General features: G+C 43.5%; 1 protein-coding gene across 7 annotated transcripts in view; it reads left to right on the plus strand.

The window, feature by feature from the left end:
* Nucleotides 1-583: 583 nt before the first annotated feature.
* Nucleotides 584-22,423, plus strand: part of LOC126101575 (cytospin-A) — a 534,312-nt gene continuing 512,472 nt past the window's right edge. For all 7 annotated transcript variants that reach the window (XM_049912225.1, XM_049912224.1, XM_049912227.1 and 4 more), the window contains exon 1: nucleotides 584-708. The gene's annotated coding sequence lies outside the window, so the exon portion shown is untranslated. The remainder of the gene's footprint in view (nucleotides 709-22,423) is intronic.

The raw sequence follows: 22,423 nt of genomic DNA on the forward strand, positions 1-22,423 counted from the left end.
GCTATTTTCCTGCCCTTGGTTCACGGCATGATGCTGATGTGCTGCTGTTGCTGTGGCTGCTGCAAAATTCAAAGAAACATGCCGGAGACAGTGTTTTGGCGGTCAGAGACGCGACCTCTCGGCAGATGAGTCAGTGTGGCGTGGCGTGGCGTTGCGCGGCGCGGCGCTGCGCCGTTTGTTATCGCGCGCGGCAGCCGGCGCTGGCTCGGCAGTGGGGGAGGCGGCGTGGCCCGGCCCCTGAGCGCGCCGCGACCCGCCCGATGCAGCCGCGGCCGCAGCGTCAGCCGCTCCTCAGTTTAGCCGCGCGCCCGCCGCCGCTCCGCACGTGACGTGGCGGGAAGAGAACAGAGGCGCGGCATGCGGCGCTCCGCGACGCCTCCGCCTCCGGCCCGGCGGCCGGCCGGCGCCTCCCTGCCCGCTAAGCCACCTGCCGCGGGGACCGCCAGACCGGCCGCTAGCGCGGGACGCAGGTCCGCGACCGGTCCCGTCCGCGAAACGAACAGTAAGGCGGCGGCCCGTCCATCCTGCCCCAAGACGAGCGCCGATAAGCCGCCGACCGGCCCACCCTGCAGGACCGCTGCAGGCGTCGCTGATAGGAAGCCGGCAGCTGGCGCGAGGCCTTCCGCGCCGTCACCGCCGTCGAGAGCCGCCGCGGTCAAGGCCGCTGGGGCACCTGTCGCTGCCGCTGCCGTGGGCGTGGCCCCTAAGGTACCTGCTGCGAGCGGACGTCCACTGGCTGCGCAGCCGCCGTCCCCGTTCCCAGCTGCTCGTGTCGTGTGCTGCGTCAAATTTATTCAGTGACCTCGGCCAGTTATCGTAAGCAGAGAGGGAAAGCTCGCACATCTCTGGCAACTGGCCGGGATAGTTTATTGTTCACGAAATCCTATACATTCCTATTTGCGGCCAGCATAAAATGTTTATCGAAGTATGCCACGGCAGTACCGTATTTGGTGGCTGTGGTGGTGTTGATTCATTTTTTATGATTTTTGCCTTTACGCGTTTCGTAATTGCACTATCACATAGCTATTGTTACTACTCAGCAGTCTCGGATGATACAGTGAAAAATTTCAATTTTCAAGCGCAACCTACCACACTTCATTCCACCTAAGTGTCTGAATTACGTCGTCTCAGGTTACCTGTATCTTTCTCCGAGTCTTCGTTATGCCGTTGTACCGACGTCCGTATTGTCAATAGTTCCCTATTGCTGTGTTTTAAATTCCACATAAGCTACACTACAGTCAACAAGTCACCTTATATTGTGTGGCGGAGGGTATTTAAGATACCATCATCATTCACTTTTTCCCTGTTGCATTCGCGAATGATGCGTCGGAAGAATTTCTGTGGTTACACTCTCATCTGAGTTCTCATTTCACGATTTTTTATCGTCTTGCAAAATTTGCATGACACGTGTGCAAGGAAGTAATATGTTAACAAACCTTTTTTCCGCTATCAGAGATGAGACGGTAAGCTGTTCAGAACGGTACACAATCGCAGCAGGGATTTTCCACATGTTCGACGTACACCTAATTGGATTCACGTTCTGTGTATTGATACATGTTTCAGGAACGTAAAATAATGTTCATCTGAAAGTCAAAAATCCAATATGGTGTGCACATGGAGTGCCATCAAATCTTACTTGAATGTCAAAACAGGTGCTGCGGAAATAAAGCGCGTAAAGCGCATGGTTGCTGACCTAGTTAAAGTGTTACCTAGTGTCCGAAAGTTACCAGGTGGTTCTGATCATTGTGGTTACATACCAGTTTCAGTTCCCCGTACAATGGAGTGTTACTGTGCAGTGAAAATCTTTTACTCGGAACTAATATTCTTTGTTTTGTTCGAAAGGTTAATTCGAAACGTCTCTATTGTTTCTCGTTCTTGGTTTTATGTGGTGTGTGCTAATCCAGAGCCGGGAGACGACTCCGTCAATTGGCTGTCAAGGTCTCAAGACTTGGCTGCGTAACGGATCATCTTATACGGCCAAGTCAGATGCTCGGTCTGCACAAAAGATTCGCAATATGAAAACCAAAACTATTCACGTTGATAAAGAGGTCAGGCGTAACATGCACGTTATAGCCGTTACACTGGTCATAACGGTTGTTTTTTCTTTAGCAAAATATAAGCTCCACTCGTTACATTAAAGGAATTTGCGGACAGCATCTAGACGTGATATCTAATAAAATGAGTACTAAGAGATCGTCGTCTTATTTTAGTGGATAGTTCGGTTGCTGTGGCAACACGTTCTACTAACCAGGATGAAATTCAATTCCAGCAAATCTTACTTGTAACCTCAACCATATGAAAACTGCAATAACGTAGCCTACAACTTTTACTTGACATTAGCCATTTTTTTTCTTTCTTGAAAATGTGGTTGTTGTTTTCTCGAAAATATTTATTTGGTCAGCGGTACTGATTATATAACCATTACTGTGGTGATACAGGAGTTTTACTCAAAACGTGTCTGTGAAGCGGAACTAAGGTCTATGCACCGATTAGTAAGATGTGAGGTTAGGGCAGTTCCTTCTGGCAATTTAAAAGGCGCCTCTTGTTTTTCTACTTAAGGGAAATAATTATCCACCTATCAAAGTAGTATCCTAATAGACGTTTACAGTAATTAACGAAACAACGTGAGCATCTGATGCGGTGTAGTTGCAACCATTATGTAATTAAAGGTTTCTCTAGCATAGCTACGATTCTACCGCCACAGCAATTCCCAATGACGAACGGGTCTGCAGGGACAAACTTTGGGTACTTCGTTCAAACACACGAATCATCAGCTACTTTGCCTGCAAGCACTGTGGTCCAGCATTCGTTTATCGTTGTCTGTTCTAATTACGACGCATTCTCGCAGTGCGAAAACATGAGGTTTTAGGCGATGACAGCTCATACTTTAGAGGTAGACGCTTACGATATCTTTTTCCACTTAAAATTCAACTGTGTCAGAAGAGATAATGCTTCTGTCGTCAGAGAAATTTCTTGGAACGCAAACTGTACTTATGAATGCACATGTGTCACTTTTTGATATATTGCGTTCTTAAGGTAAACTGTATCGGAAGATGGGACCATTCCTCTAGCAAGCTCATTGTCGCAATGCTGCGTTATTGGCGTGCAGTGTGCTTTGGCTTCTGCTTATCAGCACGCTGCAAGGCTGCGAGGCTATCGGTAGAAGTACGTCATGCTGCGACTTCGTTAACCTGATCTGGCTAGATAAAGCTCACACTGTGCGACAGAGTAGCCACGCTTAAGTGGACCTTGTATGCTGACAGAACATACGCTGTATTTGCACAGTGGTACCAATCTAATAATCTGCTCAGTTTCTACGTTAGAATAGCAGCAAGTTACAACCGACTGATCTGTTAGCGAAATTTTTAGCGTTCTCATCTACGCGAAATCTTCGTACATCGACAAAACTATTAATGTAGCCATAAACTTGTACACTGTTTCTGGCAGAGAGAAAGATATAGTGGGTTATAATGAGAATTAGAGCGAAATAGGGCCTCTGTAGAAGGGTAGTCGGTTGACAGTATTTGTGGAATTCTGTTGAAACGTCGTACAGTTGAATCTTAGTTCAGTTGATCACTTGCTAGGTTGAAGTAACGTGCATTTTGTGTCTTAATGTAATGCCGTACAATTGGTAACAGAACTAAGAGAATAATTAAACAGTCTTCACCTAATCAAAACTGGACGTATTTGCCACAGGGAGCTATCCACTAACCTCTTCTGTAGAAAAAAGATAGGAGTACGTATTTTCCATAAGTCGATTGCTGTTCTTATTGTTAGAAGCTGACGGCTTTCGGGCAGTATTGTAGATCTTCAAATGGTTCAAATGGCTCTGAGCACTATGGAACTTAACTAACATCTGAGGTCATCAGTCCCTAGAACTTAGAAATACTTAAACCTAAGTAACCTAAGGACATCACACACATCCATACCCGAGGCAGGATTCGAACCTGCGGCCGTAGCAGTCGCGCGGTTCCGGACTGAAGCGCCTGGAACCGCTCGGCCAGCGAGGCCGGCCGTAGATCTATTAAATAGTATAAAAGTAAATGACAATTGTTTCCAGTCCGGTGTTTAGAATATTACAGAGCTAAAGAAATTTATATGTAATTACAATAGTTTTCGTACATTCTCGTAACTAAGGAGTAACTAGTCTCAACGGAACTAAGAGTAGCGCAGGCACAGATTTCCTCCTGATTACCACGTTTCCTCGAAACTTAGTGCAAGCAGCAGCACAGTGTCTTACGGTGTTACTACGAGAAGCACAATAGCAAGAAAAAAAGGGGGCGGGCAATAAGGGAGGAAAGTTAAATCTGTTGCGTATTTTACATTTTTAGTTCGTTCTCAGGCTGTTGTCTGTCTGTATGTGGAAGAGCTTATACACGTCACGGACAGACGGAAAATGGGTTGGTGCATATCCAGAACGGCTTATAATAATCTGAAAATTGTTAAATCTACATGACACTTTCTTTCATAATTCTCGAGTCTCTGTCTGGATCAAAGGGCGAAAAGAAAGGTCATGAAACGTGACCATGTACCAGCCATTCCACTGGCGTCACTCTTGTCTCGGCTGCAGCGTAATTTTATTTGGCACAACTTTGTTGAGACTGCTAGATGTATGTAGTATGGTAACGGGCGTAACTAACTGTGGAATAGATCAACTGTTGGAACTAGCGAAGGTGACATCACATGTCTAGGCCACATTTTTGGAGCAAAAAAGTTATTGGATGATAGCTTGAGCTTGATTCATACGCAAAACTTAAGTTAAGCAAAGTTAAATAGAACAGCCCTTGCTTTTCGTAGTTTTATTCATTATGAGAAATGACAGGTGAAATTTTTGTAAGTCATACTCAGTCGATTCAACGGAGTTAACTATTTTATCAACCTAATACTGAGCAGACGAATTATTGGTATTCACTAATGAAATCTAGATATTACAGTGTAATGTATTATTTTGCATATTTATTACAATATTGGTGTAGACAGAATACTATCGCTTAATATGCTAACGCTCTTAACGATACTAATGGTACGAAAGAAATTCAATCATCAATGATACTGCCAAATCGTACATAAAGAAGCGGGCTGCTTTAATGGCTGCACATCAGTAAGTCGACAGAAAGAGTTAGTTACAGTGTCCCAAATGTCAGAGCCATGTACTGAATTTTGACAACAGGTTTTACATGATCACTCCAGAATGTTTTCTGTGCGCTTTGGGGTGGATATGGCCGCGAATGCGAACGCTAATGCCAAAGTGGGTTAGACTGAAAAATTTTTACGTTTCACAACACAATTATTAAATGCTATCTAACAAAGATCCACATCGCTCTTCATTTTCATTTGTCTTCTAAGAATATTCCAGATTACTTGAGAACATGCAAAATGAACATTCAAAAAATCTTGAAACTGTTAATATTTCACGCTCAAAGACTCTCGAACGCTAAAAAATACTTTTAAGTAGTCATGAATCCAGTTAAGTACTTAACGACAATGCCCTAATATGAAATAAATTGCCTTCATTTATTCATTTCTATATGCGATAGAAAGTACATTCGAAATATCTCAAAACATTCATAAATATTCGAGAACGGTAAAGAAAAAAAATGGTTCAAATGGCTCTGAGCACTGTGGGACTTAACATCTGTGGTCATCAGGCCCCTAGAACTTAGAACTACTTAAACCTAACTAACCTAAGGACATCACACACATCCATGCCCGAGGCAGGATTCGAACCTGCGACCGTAGCAGTCTCGCGGTTCCGGACTGAGCGCCTAGAACCGCTAGACCACCGCGGCCGGCGGTAAAGAAAACTGGGCAGTAATCTACAATACTCCGGAGTACTTTCGGATATCCGATACTATTTTACAACATTCGAGAATATTAGTTAGAATTCAAAAATACTCGTAAAATCTCTAACATTATAAATATCCATTTTTTTCCCCCTAGAAATACATATTGCTGCAGGAGTGGGTTGCGGTGTTACGGCAGCACGGATGGACAAACCACACTTATCATGCGTATACATAGATTTTAACCATCTAAAACTTAATTTATTTCAGTATAAAAGGAAATAGCCTTCGTGTTCAAAAAATTTATCATGCAAATGTGCCATAACAAAACTATCAGACTGTATTTGCATTCCCAAAGATGAACTGTCAATCAATTAAGCGTCAGCTTAATTTGACACTGGAGAACATAACCAGCTGTTTTCGATTTAAATATTGGGCTTGTAGAATCGGGACTGAAAGAAAGTTCACTATTTCTGTACCCACTTTCTCTTGACATTCAAGTTCTAAGTAATTTTTATTCTCTCGTATACTGTTTTGTAGACATAAATGGTCAACACTCCAGTATATCCATGTCTGCGTACCCTAGGTGCACTTAACCATTCCTTGCACACAGGTTGACCGCTGTATTACAGGAGATATATTTGCAGACATGGAATAGATTTTAGTCTGATTCCAGGTAGCATTCTTGCTGACTTAATCTGATGTTCGGTGAAGCTGTGTCCTTAATGACATAATTCAGCTCGAAGGGGTTGCGATTTCTTCTACCCTCAGTAATTTGTTGACTACATTTAACAACGCGACCTCTTTATGCACACCTCTCTATCGTAAGCTCAGTGACTGCGGTGGCCTTTGCTGGTGAGCCTTTGCTGACAAGCTTTTAAGCCCGCCTGACATTCTTCCCGGTCGCCAGATAACACGTGTTGATCGATCGCAGGCGTGCGTGACTGCACTGCTCCTCGCGCTCACGGAAGGCTCTCGCCGAAATTACGAGCCCAGGAATAGCTTTTCTGTGTAGGAGCTTGATCCTTATCACTCTTCATTGTGTGCAGCAGAAATAAGCTGTGCAAACATTTCTGGTACACAGTCGGCGGCGCTCACCGGCAGCATTCCTGCCCTATCACCTGTGCGATAGGGGAGAGCACGCAGGTTGGAGTCTTTCACTCACTGTTGCCTGTCACCACTTGCTACGCTTATCACTCACTGCTCTTCTGAGCGATATCTGAAGGCGCTTAGCGCCGCGTCACAGGCACAATCTCCCTCTTGTAAAATAGCAAGGTACTTGTTCTCAGTGAAGTGGTTCTATATCCTGTGCAGGACGGATGAGATCTAAGCCAATATAAGCCTTTATGGACCAATAAATTAGTCGTGTCCTCCCTCCAAAACTACCCACAGTACACCCTGGTCCAGAACTCTATTCAGACGACCAGCTCCTCGGTGTTGTAGCACAGTTCCGTTTCTTGGGCCTTATTTTTGACATGGTTCCCCCACATTCGCCACATAAAGTCTACACGTATGTTCTCCGCCTCCTGGCCCATAAATCTTTGGGTGCAGGCCGTACCACTATTCTCCATCTTCACCGTGCTCTGGTCTCGTCCAGACTACATTATGGTGGTCAGGTTTATATGGTTCAGCGTTTCCCTCCACTCTGCAAATACTTGACCCTGTTCACCACTGCGGGCTGTGTTTGGCGGTTGGTGCCTTTCGCACTAGACCCGTTGACAGTCTTCCCGCAGAATCGGCGATTCCCCCTTCACACATACGACGGAGCCAGCGCCTGGTTTCTTATGCAGGCGCCATTCGCCAATTCCCTGACCATCCCGTGTACGCAGTCATCCTCCCAAACGAGGGATGTCTTCCTCCTGACAACCGGCCACGGGTGGGATTGCTGGTTCGACTGCGTCTCACTTCCCTCTGTCGGGATCTCCATCTTCACTCACTACAATGAGTCCCGTGTACTTCCTATCTCCATTGGATGGTTCCCAGACCACGGATTAGGACAGGCCTGCTCCAGGGACCAAGGTCTCTATCGTCCCTATGGTTTTCCGGCGTTCTGTACGTGCCATACTTGCAGAGTTTCAGGGTGCCACTATCTTCTATACTGATGGTTCTAAGACAGTAGGTAACGTGGTATACGCTTTCGCGTCTCCTACTGGCTTAGAATACCATTTATTTCCGAGATGATGTAATTTGTCCACAGCAGAGGTTCTAGCCATCCACAGAGCCCTCCATTTTGTTTTTTAGGCGTCCCTCCACAGTGTATTAATTTGTACCGACTCAATGAGCAGCCTGCTGACTATTGACCGATGATACTGTCGTCACCCTTTGGTCTCTGGTATCCATGACCACCTCTCCGCCCTACGCCGTGCCGCCTGCTCCGTTGTCTTTCGCTGGCTCCCAAGTCGTGTGGGCATCCCCGGGAATGAACTGGCTGACCTTTTGGCTAGAGAAGCAGTTACTTTCCACCATTCCCTTTCATGATTGCAGCTGCGGATATGCGGATCTACGTCAAATCTCTCTTTGCCCAAAAGTGGAATGACATCTGGTGCGGTACTGCCCACAGTGTAATAAACTGTGCACAACAAGGAGTCTGGCGCTCTTCCATCCGTACCTCTCGGAAGTAGTCCACTGTTTTATGCCGTCTACGCATTGGTCGTAGCGGGCTCGCCCATCGTTTTCTCTTGCGCAACGAACCGCCCTCACAATGTGGTATCCCACATATTTTTGGAATGTCCCCTTCTTTTGGCCCTTTCTGCTAAGTATGGTCTTCCAGATTCCTTAATTTTAATATTAGCAGACGATTCACTGATGGTCGAACAGGTCCTCAGTTTCCCCCGTAAAGCGGTTTTTATTTGCAGATCTAAGGTTTTGCTTTACTCTTGGGACAGGGTGGTTGTGGTTGGGGCCTTTCTTCATGTCTTCTCTGTCTGGGACCCGATGACCACTCCATAATGGAAAGACCGCTCTTTTTTCCCCGTTTTTGGATTTGCTCTCACCTTTTATGCCATTTACTGCGTGTGTTTTAACTTTATTATTTTATAATTTGACTCCTCTGCCTGGATCCGTCCACTTTTTGTGGATCCTCTTTCCTCGGTGATTAACTTCGGAATCGCGAGAGTGATGAGCTCGCTGTTTGGCCCCATAAACACTCTCAATCAATCAGTTGTATGGTGCGTCAGAACTAATAGTAAGTATCGTCCCTGACGGTCGTGTTATCCGCAAGGTCATACTATGATTGGACCATCGTCCACAAATCGAAATTCTCGTTTGGTAAAATGAACTTCACCTCTTTTATAAATGAACAAAGACGAACAACTGGTTACCCCAAATGCGATCACAAAAGGAATGAAAAGTGTGGAAGGAACTTTTGAAGTAAGCCATGATACATTACGTACAGAACTAAGCAAGTGGAGAAAACATTCGCAGCGAATTAACTCGGAGAGGATTAACATCTTCCCTTTGATTTAGCAAGTGACCACTTAAGTAAAATTATGTCATCCAAGTGACTGCCATTCTCTCGAACGCTTGATGATAGCCTCTCTCACAATGGTGATTTTTTTATCAGGACCTCCTGGATTTTCCCTGACGTATTTCCTGTTCTTCTGAAAGTGGTAACATGTTGTCGGGTCGTATTGCAATTTGGAAGTGTGCGATTAAAATGGCGACACATCACCTACCGCATCGCAACGCGGAAATGGCGGACCGTCCTGAACTTAGTGGCGTACACGCCGTCACCTTCCCACCACTGTCACTGGTTTAATAACTAATATAAAAACGTCCCTTTCGCGTATGTCACCGTATGAAGGGCTGTAGGTCTTCATATAATAATCCCCATGGCATTCATGTCGCTGCTGGACTGTATCACTGAGCGTGCATCAGTTGCGACATTTTATAGCCAAAGCGAAGCTGTTTTCGTGAATGTTGTAGAACAGATATTGGAGAAAAGCTGTCAGAATATCTGCTGCAATGGTCATATATCGCATATAGGGATCATCACAAGAAGACAACGGAGAGAAGGGTGCGTACAGTTGCATAGTCATTTTGGTCTCTCTGAACACGGAAATAAGTGAGAGGAAATATTCTGTGCTGGTACGAGGTACACTGAGTCACGCACTGTACTTTTCTTACGGAATACACGCTGTGTTCGTATTCGATGCCCAAACTGACATAGTACGACGGAGCCACCAACAGATACCTTCCGTCGGGAGGTGTCGGGAACGCACACAGTGGGCACCAAGCATGCATTAAGTACGCCCGTGGCGAAGGAGGTAAGTGAGAAATACATTCTTCTAACATCGTTACACCGAAATTGATTTCAGGTCTTTAGTGTTGACACACTGACGTCTGTATCGAACCAATAAACAGCCTTTAACGCTGTAGAGCCTGCATGACGGTCGCAGTACACAAATGGTGCGCTGTATTAGTTGATCACATTATTAATGCGCTTCGGTCGGCTTGTCGTAAATTACCTTGAAATGAATAGAAGAATCACATTTCCTCCCTCAATGCACCCGTCGCCGTCTTCCCATGTGGAACTGATGTTAATTCGTCCTCATCGGAGGCATCGGAAAAGCTTGCAAGTTACAATACTGATCATTTTGTTCTCCACAGCTGATTTATGTTTATTTTAATCAGGACCTATAACGTTAAAATAGGAAGACTTCATTTCAGAACTGCGTTCAAGAAGTGGTGATAGATGGAGGAGACGGTATAATATTTGGCACTTCCAAGTTATGTGGTCATCGGTTGTTTGGTTGAGTTGACGCGTGTGTGGAATCACAGTAGCTGGAAAGGGCTAAACAACCAGACCGTTTGTCCATCACATTACGAAATATTGTAACTTAAAGAACCTTGTCTGTCGAAGTGACAGATTCCGCGGTCACTGGATAAAGTTAAGACTGCAGGACACAAAGAACGTTGTTCGGTAATAACATGTACTAACAACCGTGCGGGTCCATGTTACAGGCTTACATATCATCGGAAATTTTTGGTACAGTGGTCCAGATATCACGGGCGTTATCTGCGGAATCAAACAGGTTCGTGCGCGTTATAATGGTAGGGATGGTTGTACAATGAAATGCCTTAAAGTCATCCAGTGTATATCCTGCCACGAGAATTAGCAACTGGCATCAATACTGAAACTTTCCCTTCGAATGTAAAGAATGACTGTGCTGGTAAAACTTTCACGTTGCGCGATTTTGAAACTCCAGAGTGAAATTGAACGCACTGAGACACTTTTCTCTTTACTTATTCTGATCATTTCTAAACTGACACACGATATTATAGCGCAACGCAACCTGACTTTTAGTAATCCTTACAAAAAACAGCCCTAACCAACCATGACCTATACTCTTCAAAAATCACATCACAAAAATCTTCATTACTCGAACTACTGCAATACAGCGAGCGCCAGTACTGCCAGCTAAATAAGATTCTAACTACTGACGACACTAACTACTGATAGGCATATAGTTAGCAAATGAAAGAGTTTGATAGAGAACAAACAATGTATTTATATTTTGACTAAAGTTCAGTCTTGACGCAGTTGACTGCGTAGCAGCGAGGAGAGCTCCGCCTACCATCCTAAGGGAGCCATGGGTCTGATGATGGTTCTGTAGAAAGAACCGAAACCGGTTACCCATATCATTAAAACATACATGAGTGATCAATACTGAACTTTAGTCAAAATATAACAATTTATTGATCACTGCTCTCCAAAAATGTTTACCAAAATTAAACAATGTATTTACCTTAATAGTGTTCAAAAGTCATATATATATTCGTGACATCCAGTTTAGCAAATTTCCTTTTTCTGTCTGACACAGGTCCAGATCGTCCTCCCGTATTAACATCTCAGAAATCTCGCATCTCTCTCCACACATCCACCACTGCTGACGGCTCACCTCCAACTGCCCAACACTACACGGGCTGTTCACATCCAACAGCCCAACACTACACTGGTGAAAAACTTCCAATGAGTCCAACCAGCGAGAAACTGCGCACAGCGCAGTCAGCGACTTTAATACAGAACGCGACGTGGCGTTACCAACATAAAAACATAAGCAGCTTACTTATAATGCTTATAGAAGTTCTCAGGCGCGTATCCATAAAGTTTGCGAACGGGAAGGAGTGCTCTCCAGTCATGCATGTTCTCCAGTTTGCGGGCGGTGCAGTGAACAAACTCTGCTCCGTAATGTTTCCCCGGACATTGAGTGAACGGGTCGTTGGAATTTGGAGCAAGTGCCGGTTATATCTGGATACACTGTACTGCGGAAGGTTGCAGAAGGTCTTCTCTACTATTGCCAGAAAAGAATATGCAGAAATACTACGGTCACTTTCTCGCAAGAGAGACAACTCATGGTCCCATTCGTAAGTTCTTCACAAAACGCCCTTCCCGATTTCGCTTGGAAACTAGCGTCATTTGCGCCTAACCGTTCCATATTACCCACGGCAGTTGACGTCATCTTGCTGAACCAGACGATAAAATACAAATATCCTCGTTTGAAAGCTCGAGTCTTGATATCATACCGCACCAGTTAATTCTCGTGGATCTTCGCAATAGTGGATCGTCGCGACGCTTCTAAAGAGAAACTGCTTCATATGCTAACGAATGACCTGTGTAAATTTCGGCTACATCTCGAATGTTACGTAAAGGCATGCAAGAAATTCAAAACAATTCCAAGTTAAAAATTGTTCAGTATATGAAGGTTTATTTATGGCAACTGTGTAATATTCATAATTGCAGTTGCTTTACTTTTCATTTCACTTAGATTTTTCTCTGTGAAATTCGGCCATCAGTATCACCTTTTGTTCTTGCGATCGTGCTATGGTGTATTTGTCGCTGTCTGTTGGTGACACTGAAGATCGCACTTAATGTTCTTTCCGTATAAACTGGATTTTTACGAATCCAGCTTATTAATTTTTGTTGATTAGTGTCACAGTTTTATTTCTCACCTCCTCAGGCTATGTAAAAGTGAACCATAGCTACACTGTTTCTTACGCGCGTGTTCACACAAAGTTCTATTCAATTCGGCATCCAGGGGCTTAACAGCGATCGCCTTTGTGTCCGACGGTAAAACCGAGTGGGAGCGTAGCGCCTTCTGTGGAGCGTGGCACACGCCTAAACACGTATCCACTTGTTACGGTAACGGAGCGCCCAGTGATCGCGAACATACTTGTTACGCGGCGTTGCATTCTGTTGGATGTCATGTTTGAGTATTTGACGACTAAGCTAAACGTTAACTGTTGGTGTGAGTGGCGGCTGTGAGAGAATATGCTGTGCAAAGCTGTTTTCAGCTGTTGCGAATACGAGGTTGGGGGAGAGGGAGGGAGGTACATAGATGAGAAAAACTTTGCTTGCCCTTGAGAAACTCGGTCGGTTCGGGGCCCCCTTTTTTATTAAAAAAAAAGCGTCCAATGATTTTATCTGACTGGAATTCATTCCACGACAAATTTATTTAAGAATCCAGATGTGAAAAGCTTGCTAAGTGACAAAAGAAATATGCATGGGAAGGCGGTGTCGTATACGTCAGAAGAAATTACTGGGTTCTGTTGCAATCCTCTGATGTTCTTAGAATACATGAGTGGGGGCGTAGCAGTTAAGACACTGAACATACATTTCAGGGAGCAGAGTACAAATACCCATACCACCATCCCTAAATCGCTCAAGGAGAATGAAATCAAATAACTGTCTATGTCTACATCCATACGTTGCAAACAACTGTGAAGTGCACGGCAGAGCGTATTTACCAATGTACTATAATCAGACCACTGAATGAAAGTCCTTATAGTTCACGCCCGCAGAGGTCATTGTATGGAGGTGCACTCTAACGCCAATCCAATCTCTGGAATATGTCAACGTTGCCGTGGTGGTGTTGGTGGTGTTCCTTTACCAGCCTGAAACCCAAAGTCGCACATGGTGCTGTACGCGGATCGTGTTACCGATTAAATTCCTGTTAACAAAACGTTGTAAAGTGTCGTAATGTTAATTTGAAATACATGTGATACGCTCTCCTCGAGCTGCACGAAAGTGAGCAGGGGCACTACTTTGAAGAGCAAGTCTCGTTAGCTCGTATATAACTGGCGATGGTACGTCGAGGAGGAAAGGGCAACAGTGACCCTTACATGCCTTTTGTCGAATGTCGTCGCATGAGTAACGGCAGCTCTGAAAATTGTCAACCTTCGCGGGTAAAATAACGAGGGAGACTGTGCTGGAGATTCACAAGAATCAATTTCTGCTTTTGCAACTTCAAGAAACACCCGAGTGCGCGTTGCTAAAGTGACGGAACTCAGAAATTTTCGGGAAGACGTAATTCGGCGACGTACATGCACTGAAGAGCCAAAGAAACTGGTACATCTGCCTAATATCGTGTAGGGCCCGAGCGAGCACGCACAGTTGCCGCAAACACGACGTGGCATGGACTCCACTGCTGTCTGGAGTAGTGCAGGAGGGAACTGACACTGTGAATTAAGCAGGACTGTCCATAAATCCGTAAGAGTACGAGGGGCTGCAGATCCCTTCTGAGCAGTGCGTTGCAAGGCATCCCAGATTGGTTCAATAATGTTAATGGCTGGGGAGTTTGGTGGCAAGCGGAAGGGTTTAAAATCAGAAGAGTGTTCCTGAAGCCACTCTGTAGCAATTATAGACGTGTGGGGTTTCGCATTGTTCTGCTGGAATTTGCCAAGTCCGTTGGAATGCACAATGGATGTGAATGGATGCAGGTGATCAGAAAGGATGCTTACGTACGTGTCACTTTTCAGTCGTGTGTAGGCGTATCAGGGGTCCCGTATCACTCCTGCTACACATGCCCCGTACCATTACAGAGCCCCCACCAGCACGAACAGTCCCCTGCTGACATGCAGGGTCCATGGATTCATGAGATTGTCTCCATACCCGTACGGTTGCATCCGCTCGATACAATGTGAAACGACTCATCCGACTGAAAGCTCTGACTTGAAAATGATGGAGGCATGTTTCAGTGATAAACAGTCCAATGCCGGTGTTGACGGGCTCAGGCGAGGCGTAAAGCTTTCTGTCGTGCAGTCATCAAGGATACACGAGTGGGTCTTCGGCTCCGAAAGCCCATATCGATGATGTTTCGTTGAATGGATCGCACGTTGTCACTTGATGGCCCAGCATTGAAATCGGGATAAATTTGCGGAAGGGTTGCACTTCTGGCACGCTGAACGATTCTCTTACGTTACCTTACATTCTCGTGACCACCACTGCCGGCACTCACGTACAGTTGCGACGTTTCTGCCAAATTTTTCTGCAGTATCTCAGAGGGAACATCCATCTTCTAGTAGCCTATTACACGACCTCGTTCAAACTCAGTGAGGTGTTAGTAATGGCGCCTTTGATGCCCAAAAGGCATTCTTGACTAACATCGAACGACCACGTCCAATCTCAGTGGTAACTGACGCTCACAACCGTTACAGAGTGTATTTAAAGAAAACTTGATTTGTATCCTCATAGTGGGTTACTAGCGCCACTCTTTTGCCATTGGTGCGAAAATTTGAATAGACTTGTTTCAGATGTAGTATCACGCTACCAACTTTCGTTTATGTAGCAGAACTTCTTGGTGTTTGCGTTTTGTTTTGTTTTGTTTTGTTTTGTTTTCGTTCGTGTAGTAATTGGATACTACTGTGAAGTGCACAAGGAGAGTTAGGATCGATTTCATGCCTCCATCATTTTCAAGTCAGAGCTTTCAGTCAGTCCCAAATGACTGAATCGTCCACGGGGCATTACACACTAATCCTCCTTTCTTTCCCATAAGTGACTTCTGTAAGTGAAGACGGTTTACTACAAATGAGGACGTCGTTAAAGAGTAAAGAACTTGCCTTTCTCTAGTGTAAAGTAACAAAACTTAGGGGCGAATTGCGTAGTGTCCAGAATTCTCAGTCGACGATACAGCAAAGGCGTGGGGAACACACGTTGTCTCAAAGGCGCCTCTGCCTTGTGTCAGCGGGAGTGGTCTGTTTATCGGGTGATAACACGATGTCGGTAATTACCCACTCGACGCTCGGGAGAAATTAGGCCTCGTTAACTGCTTTCCCCGGCGGTGACGAAGATACCGCGGCGTTGCTTTCATACATACGGCACCATGAACGTAATTTTTAATTTTTAATTATAATTTTACTTTATTTTATAACGATCCTCCAGAACGAAGTTTCGCTTCGTGTTTCTATGTGCTACACGGTGTTAACAGTTCAAAATTTAACTGAAAATAGAGTGAATGTAAAGAACTGGCAACAATAGTTACAGAGTACATAAATTTAACATGCTCTTAGACTTCCGTATCCCAGACTGAAGCAGTTAATATTCTACAGACAGACTGTACATCTCCGTAGAGGCTAGGGAATTGGTCGTATGGAATGGTTTACATAAATCATGGTGACAGGAAATGCATCTGAATGTCGCTTCCTCGAAACGCAATTATAACAAGTGAAATAACGCAGTTGTTAAGGGTACTGTCTTGTAACTGGGAAGGAACAGGCAATTTTGATTTCGCTATTCTGGGGTTTTCTTGAAGAATATTAGAGTTGTTTCTTAAGTTCCTGGCCACACGTAACTACTGCTGCGTACCTAATAACCCTGCTGTTGTTCACATATTACTCACTAAACTAGTCTGCTTATGGGCTGCTAAATCATACTATTTCGCGCCTCACTTACTGTCTTACGGGAGGCAAATAATTTCGGCACTTTCAAGCGAAATGTGTTCGCTCTTTCGAGATGATCTATGCCGTAGCGAAATTGTTAGTGTATAGATCTCAGGTCAGAGAGGAATGTCACAGCTGCAGAACACTACTTCCTTTTGGGCCACAAAAGTTAAAAATTCCGTTTAGATTTAAACTTATCTACATTAGTTCATGCGAAAAAGACCTGAGATGCATTTTCTCTATTGCTGTGTATGCTGATCTAACATGCCTAAAGTATTTTCCTACTTTTAAAAAATTGGGCCAATGAACTTATCTGCGGTGCACACAATCTAAAACAGCGAAATTCACTGAAGAGAAACACTTTACTTACTAAAGCACAAGGATATTGCCGTTTGTGTTGCTCGTTATTTACGAAGGAACGTATGCGCCTTTTCTAGTATTTGGGTAGTTTCAGGACTGCGCAAGCCACGCTAAACGTTTACCGCACGAATCTATTGTCACAATCCATCCCCAGCGATAAGAACTGAACCATGAAGTTAGATAAAATAGTTGCCAGACATGGGCGCCACACGTAGGTATTTGTAGAGTTATACCACACGTAAGAACACGTAGCTATTAAACACTGCAACAAATTACGAAAATACGAACTGGAAGACAAAGGGAAAGCGTTGCATCACTTGAAAAATGTCTCAATTGTTGCCAAGAAATGTTATTAAAAATTTATTTGGACTAAGAATGCTTTTGCAATAACAGCTGCTCTTTATATAGAATTGCTCGTCCATCCAGGATTTTGCTGTAGAAATTGAAATGTGGCATAGTTTCTAGATGAATACCATTCTACTGTGGCTAAAAGTAAACTAAATCGTCCCGAACAGGCCATGAAGGCTTCACTGGATGCGGATATCGAGGGACATGTGGTCAGCACACCGCTCACCCGACCGTGTGTCAGTTTCAGAGACTGGAGCCGCTACTTCTCAATCAAGTAGCTCCTCAGTTTGCCTCACAAGAGCTGAGAGCACCCCGCTTGCCAACAGCGCGCGGGAGACAGGATGGTCACCCATCCAAGTGCTAGGCCAGCCCGACAGCGTTTAACTTCGGTTATCTGACGGGAACCTGTGTTAACACTGCGGCAACGCCGTTGCATTCTACTGAGGCAACTTAGTAAAATTTGCAGATCTATGTTCTTGGAGTACGTCTTGGTAATTCAGTTGGTTTCAGATTAGTAATACCCGGATTTCCATGCAAATGCAAGGGGAGTAAAAGCATGTTTCGAAAATTTTAGTGATACAATAGTATGACTTCAGACATTTACAATGCAGATTATATTTATGGTTTCAGTGCATATATTAAAATAACTTGAATGATAGACCCTTCTATAGATCGTTTTTCGTATGAATTACGCCAAAAGTGTATAACATGAGTAATTTCGTGATTTTTGTTACAGTCTGTAAACTTCGTAATGTGCTCAGGCGCCCTAGTTCGGCTCGCTAGGTGTCGTTAGAAGTTAATATACTTCGTGCCCTCGCTCACTGCTCCCAGTCCTTGCTCTTTACGGTAGGTGGTATGAATTATTGTTCTTGGGCTATGCGCCACAGAAAGTGTTGCCAGCACTGTACGATGTGACGGAAACTGATTCATTAGCACTACCCATGGCTATCCAGAAGTCTGTGCGCTCCTAACCATCTACTCGCAAGCCAAGGAGCTGTGTTTGCAGAAACGTTTACAGACTATACGTCTTAGATCAAAATGTAGCAGTAATCTCATTTTCATAATTTTTACGAATATTGTGGCCAGTAAAATTAAATAAAAAGGTACTGGTAAGCGATGCTGCCTCGTATATGATGGAGGCTGGGAAAGCAATATGTAAACTATTTTATACTGACCTAAAGCAAATTAGATGTTTGGCCCATGGGCTACATCGTGTAGCTGAAACAGTAAGTATAAAATACAATGTAAACACGCTGGTATTCTTCACAAAGAAAGTAAATAGACCCATAAAATCCACCAATCTGATAATTATGAGAGCATTAATTAAACCATATATTCACTTTTTTCCTAGTAAAGGTGTCTTGAAAGTTCCAGCCCACATCTAGACACTTACCGCCAGATTCAGCTTTGCGACCACAACACTTTTATCCAGATGTGGTACCTGGATAAGTTCTGCCATCTTTTGCTGTGATTATTTTGATCAAATCAAGTGAGTAAAAGACAGCAAATTCCCGCAAAGTTATTGAAGTTAGCATGTATTTTCTTGATTCTATTAAAAAGGGTTATGCTATTCAGTATAGTTTTCGTCCAGTTGTTCTCATTGTAATTATTGCAACTTCATTCGGTTTTATGTCGTAGAAACTTTCGGAGACACTGATGCGGCTTTCATTAAAGACAATCAGTTGGCATTCAAGGAAACGGATTTTAGGAAAAACATGATTTACATCAAATGAAATACTGCATGTTTCCCTCCGGTAATAATGGTACTTGTTCAGGTCAACCACGAGTAGAGCCCTTCACAACTTTTGAAGAGGTTCAGAAATATTTGGCATCATCTTACGAAGAAGTGGAAGTTGAAGGAAAATATAATCTTACCATATTACCAGATCAGATCCGGATTTTCAGTTTATAGAGTTCATAAAATTTATATTTATTGGAGAAAATGCAAAAAAACTTCTAGGTTGATCTCACCTCATTCGAAATTTCTTCACTTAAGTATGCACCTGTCATTTTATTTGTACAAACTTGTTCTCTCAGACAAACGCATGAGCCCAAGTTAAGAAAACTTGGAAAAGTTCGTTGTTGTGTACTGTTTTAGAAGAAAATAGAAACAAATATAGAATTAAATTTTGGTTTCTCCCATTTTTCTTTTTGATGCCTCATTGTGCATGTTTAGTGATACTGCACGAATACATGTATGTTTTAGGACCTGATAGTGCATGAAAATCCGGCCTCTACTGAAGACAACTCTGAAGGCTCAGAATCATTGTTTGCTCGAAGAGCGTTAACGTGACTTTCTCCAGTGGCGCTGGTTAGTATACTTGAGAAGTGCAAAGTTGCAGCATACCTCACATAGCGCGTTAAGTGGTAAGAAGGTGTGTCAGCCGAGCCATAGGTGGGGGGGGGGGGGGGGGGGGGGGAACGAAGGGCGTATTACCTCTTACGGGATCACGCGTAGTACTGCACTTTGTGTTCAAAACAACCTCCCGACTGGGAGGCCGTGGCATAGCACGTAATTTGGTCATGCTGTACACCGTAAACAGTAGCTGATACCGCAAGCATTTCTCTGTCGACATGCCTTTCGCAATTTTTTTAGTTCTGAACAAGCGCTGCTGGTTTCACACTCGGCTATGTGCAGTTAGGCGTATTCGTCATCCTTTCCTCTGAATCGCCTGCATCGACCATAGTACATAACGTTTTCTTATAAGTTACTAGTCTCAGATTTTTACGTCTTTCATTCCTATTCTGACGGACACTAAAAACTCCAGGGTGTGAACCCACATTAATTAAAGGTATTCTTTTGTACAGACCGGTTACGTCGCAAATTTGTGAGCCTTCTCTACCTCCTTTCCATTTCCTTGTGCTTCAAGCCTTTCACATTTTTACGTTGGTATTCATGGATACGCTAGTTTTCTTTTTTTTTTTCGCGCGCGCGCTCGCGAGTGTGTACCTATGTATGAAAACATTCTTTTTGTATTCTGTTAAGCGATTATTTTCTTCAGAACTGTTGTCAGTCGATTTTGCATTAGTGAAACATTAGTTTTATTTTACTTCTTTCCTCATTAATTACATGCCTGGCTTTAATAATTTACTTTTTTTCTGAACTCTTTTTAAACGTCTTTATTATGATGGCCACCTACTCACTTACTCCATTAACCGAACGATGTTCTTATTCATGGTGGCGGAGAGCTGGTAAGAAGCCGGCCGTTGTGGACGAACGGTTCTAGGCGCTTCAGTCCGGAACCGCGCTGCTGCTACGGTCGCAGGTTCGAATCCTGCTTCGGGCATGGATGTGTGTGATCTTAGATTAGTTAGGTTTAAGTAGTTCTACGTCTAGGGGATTGATGACCTTCGATGTTAAGTCTCATAGTGCTCAGAGCCATTTGAACCATTTGAACTAGCGAGAACGAAATGCAGTTTTTCTATTAATTTTTCTGCGCTGCCATTAGAAGTAGTCAGTTCAGCACTGTTAAAGGAAACGTAGTAGAATATTGATAGGAGTTTTTGCCTGTCGAAGGTTTACATTCTGTCGTTACGGTATCTGTCCTTAGAGGTCAGCCATAAATAAGGCGTGCATCATAAACAGTTAAAGACATCGACAAAAGTTAATGCATTACGTTATACGTATTTTGCTGTATGCTAAATATACAAAAACTTTTGATCTAGTTAAATAAAGAAATCAGTCACTTCCCTTTTTGCTGCTATTAAACGATTTCCTTTCACAAAAGAAACTAAAAGTCCTTAGAGGAACTACTTCATAGATAATACATCTCTGATTGTTTATCAGAAATATCAGTAGCTCTACGAGGTCTAAATTTACGTCGCCGTTGCGCTGTTGTATAACATTCGACGTGAAACTTTTTGAAAACTAGGTATGCTTCGACGAATGGCCTTCAGAGATTTTTTGACCACTGTGGAGCGATATAAGCTGCAAAAAACATTTTTTGATTTGTAGTACAATGTTGTTCAGTGAAAATACTTGAAACTGCCAGTAGATCCGGATTCGAAAAAAGCGAATTACCTTCCTTCGGATATTTCACAAAGAATTTAGAACGACTCCCATTGTTTCTGATATTATGACTCACTAACTTCCCCATGGTACGCACGATTGTGTCTGTTGCCATGTCGCATCATAAGGCATCATTCAGGAGGGGGAGAGGGTGAAATTCCTCGCGTTGTATTTAGTGAAATTTCGGAGATGTTCGAGATAGAAACCAGAGTACGCCATATGAAGAACTCAATCACTCGTTAACGCCAGTCTTCAGTTATCAGAACATGGGAAAAGGAAACTCAAGGAATCCAAATTGACACAAAAATGTTCCGCATGAAATGTCTTATATCTGTGGAAGATCTTGCAGTGCTCTCGCATGAAAAGATAAAAAACACGAAACACTGGTTTGCAAATTTCGTACGAAAATACTCAGTAGACGGAAGGATCACCACAGGACAATAACGCCTCTAATGGTAAATATTTATGGGGCAACTGTTCAACCATCAGTGATTAAGTTAAAAGCCGATCAAGAAAGAATCAGACTTCATATAGCATTCATGCTCACGTGTAATCATTACAAAAAAAGGTTAGTATCCATTAACGGAAAAATTAAGGCACTGCACCAATCACAGTTCCAGAAACACTGTGGACAGCGGAAACAACCGTTTGGCAGATGAATAAAAATTTAAAAGTTAGAGAAAGAGGAAAATTTGAACAGAGCATCGACTGGAATATACGGAATCTGCAGCAAAGGTCCAACTCGATTCAGGCTCTCCTTTTGGAGTATCACTCACTGGTCGACCACTCGCCTGCGCTGCGAGTAGACCCAGTTAAATCGAATTTGTCGCGCAACCTGTAAATTAATACCCTGCTTCGTGGAAATGTATTGTATTCTCCTGTCCATTTGTGTCGAACCTGTTCGGCATTCTTCATATTGTTTAAGTATCCACTTCCGTTGGTCGTCGCTCGAGTTACCATCCATGATTATCGAGATTTTTGGAAAAAAAAAGAAAACCGTATCGGAAGAAATAAAAATGTAGTATACCCACTGATAGCTACTTCTGCACCGCGTTGTATAATTGGCATCTTCATTTCTGGCAAAGACGCTTTTCTGGTTATCTTAAAGTAGGAAATAGAGACAGTGTGATTCTCTGGCGTTTAGTGTTTCTGCTCATCTGTTCCTATAACCAACTCGTCGACGATTTCCCGTATTCCCCACCGCCCGACTCATATCCTGGGCGACAGCTGAGTTAATACAGTCTTTCATTTGGTTGGTTTCTTCATC

Source organism: Schistocerca cancellata, chromosome 9 (genome assembly GCF_023864275.1).
Source record: "Schistocerca cancellata isolate TAMUIC-IGC-003103 chromosome 9, iqSchCanc2.1, whole genome shotgun sequence".
NCBI classification, from domain to species: domain Eukaryota; kingdom Metazoa; phylum Arthropoda; class Insecta; order Orthoptera; family Acrididae; genus Schistocerca; species Schistocerca cancellata.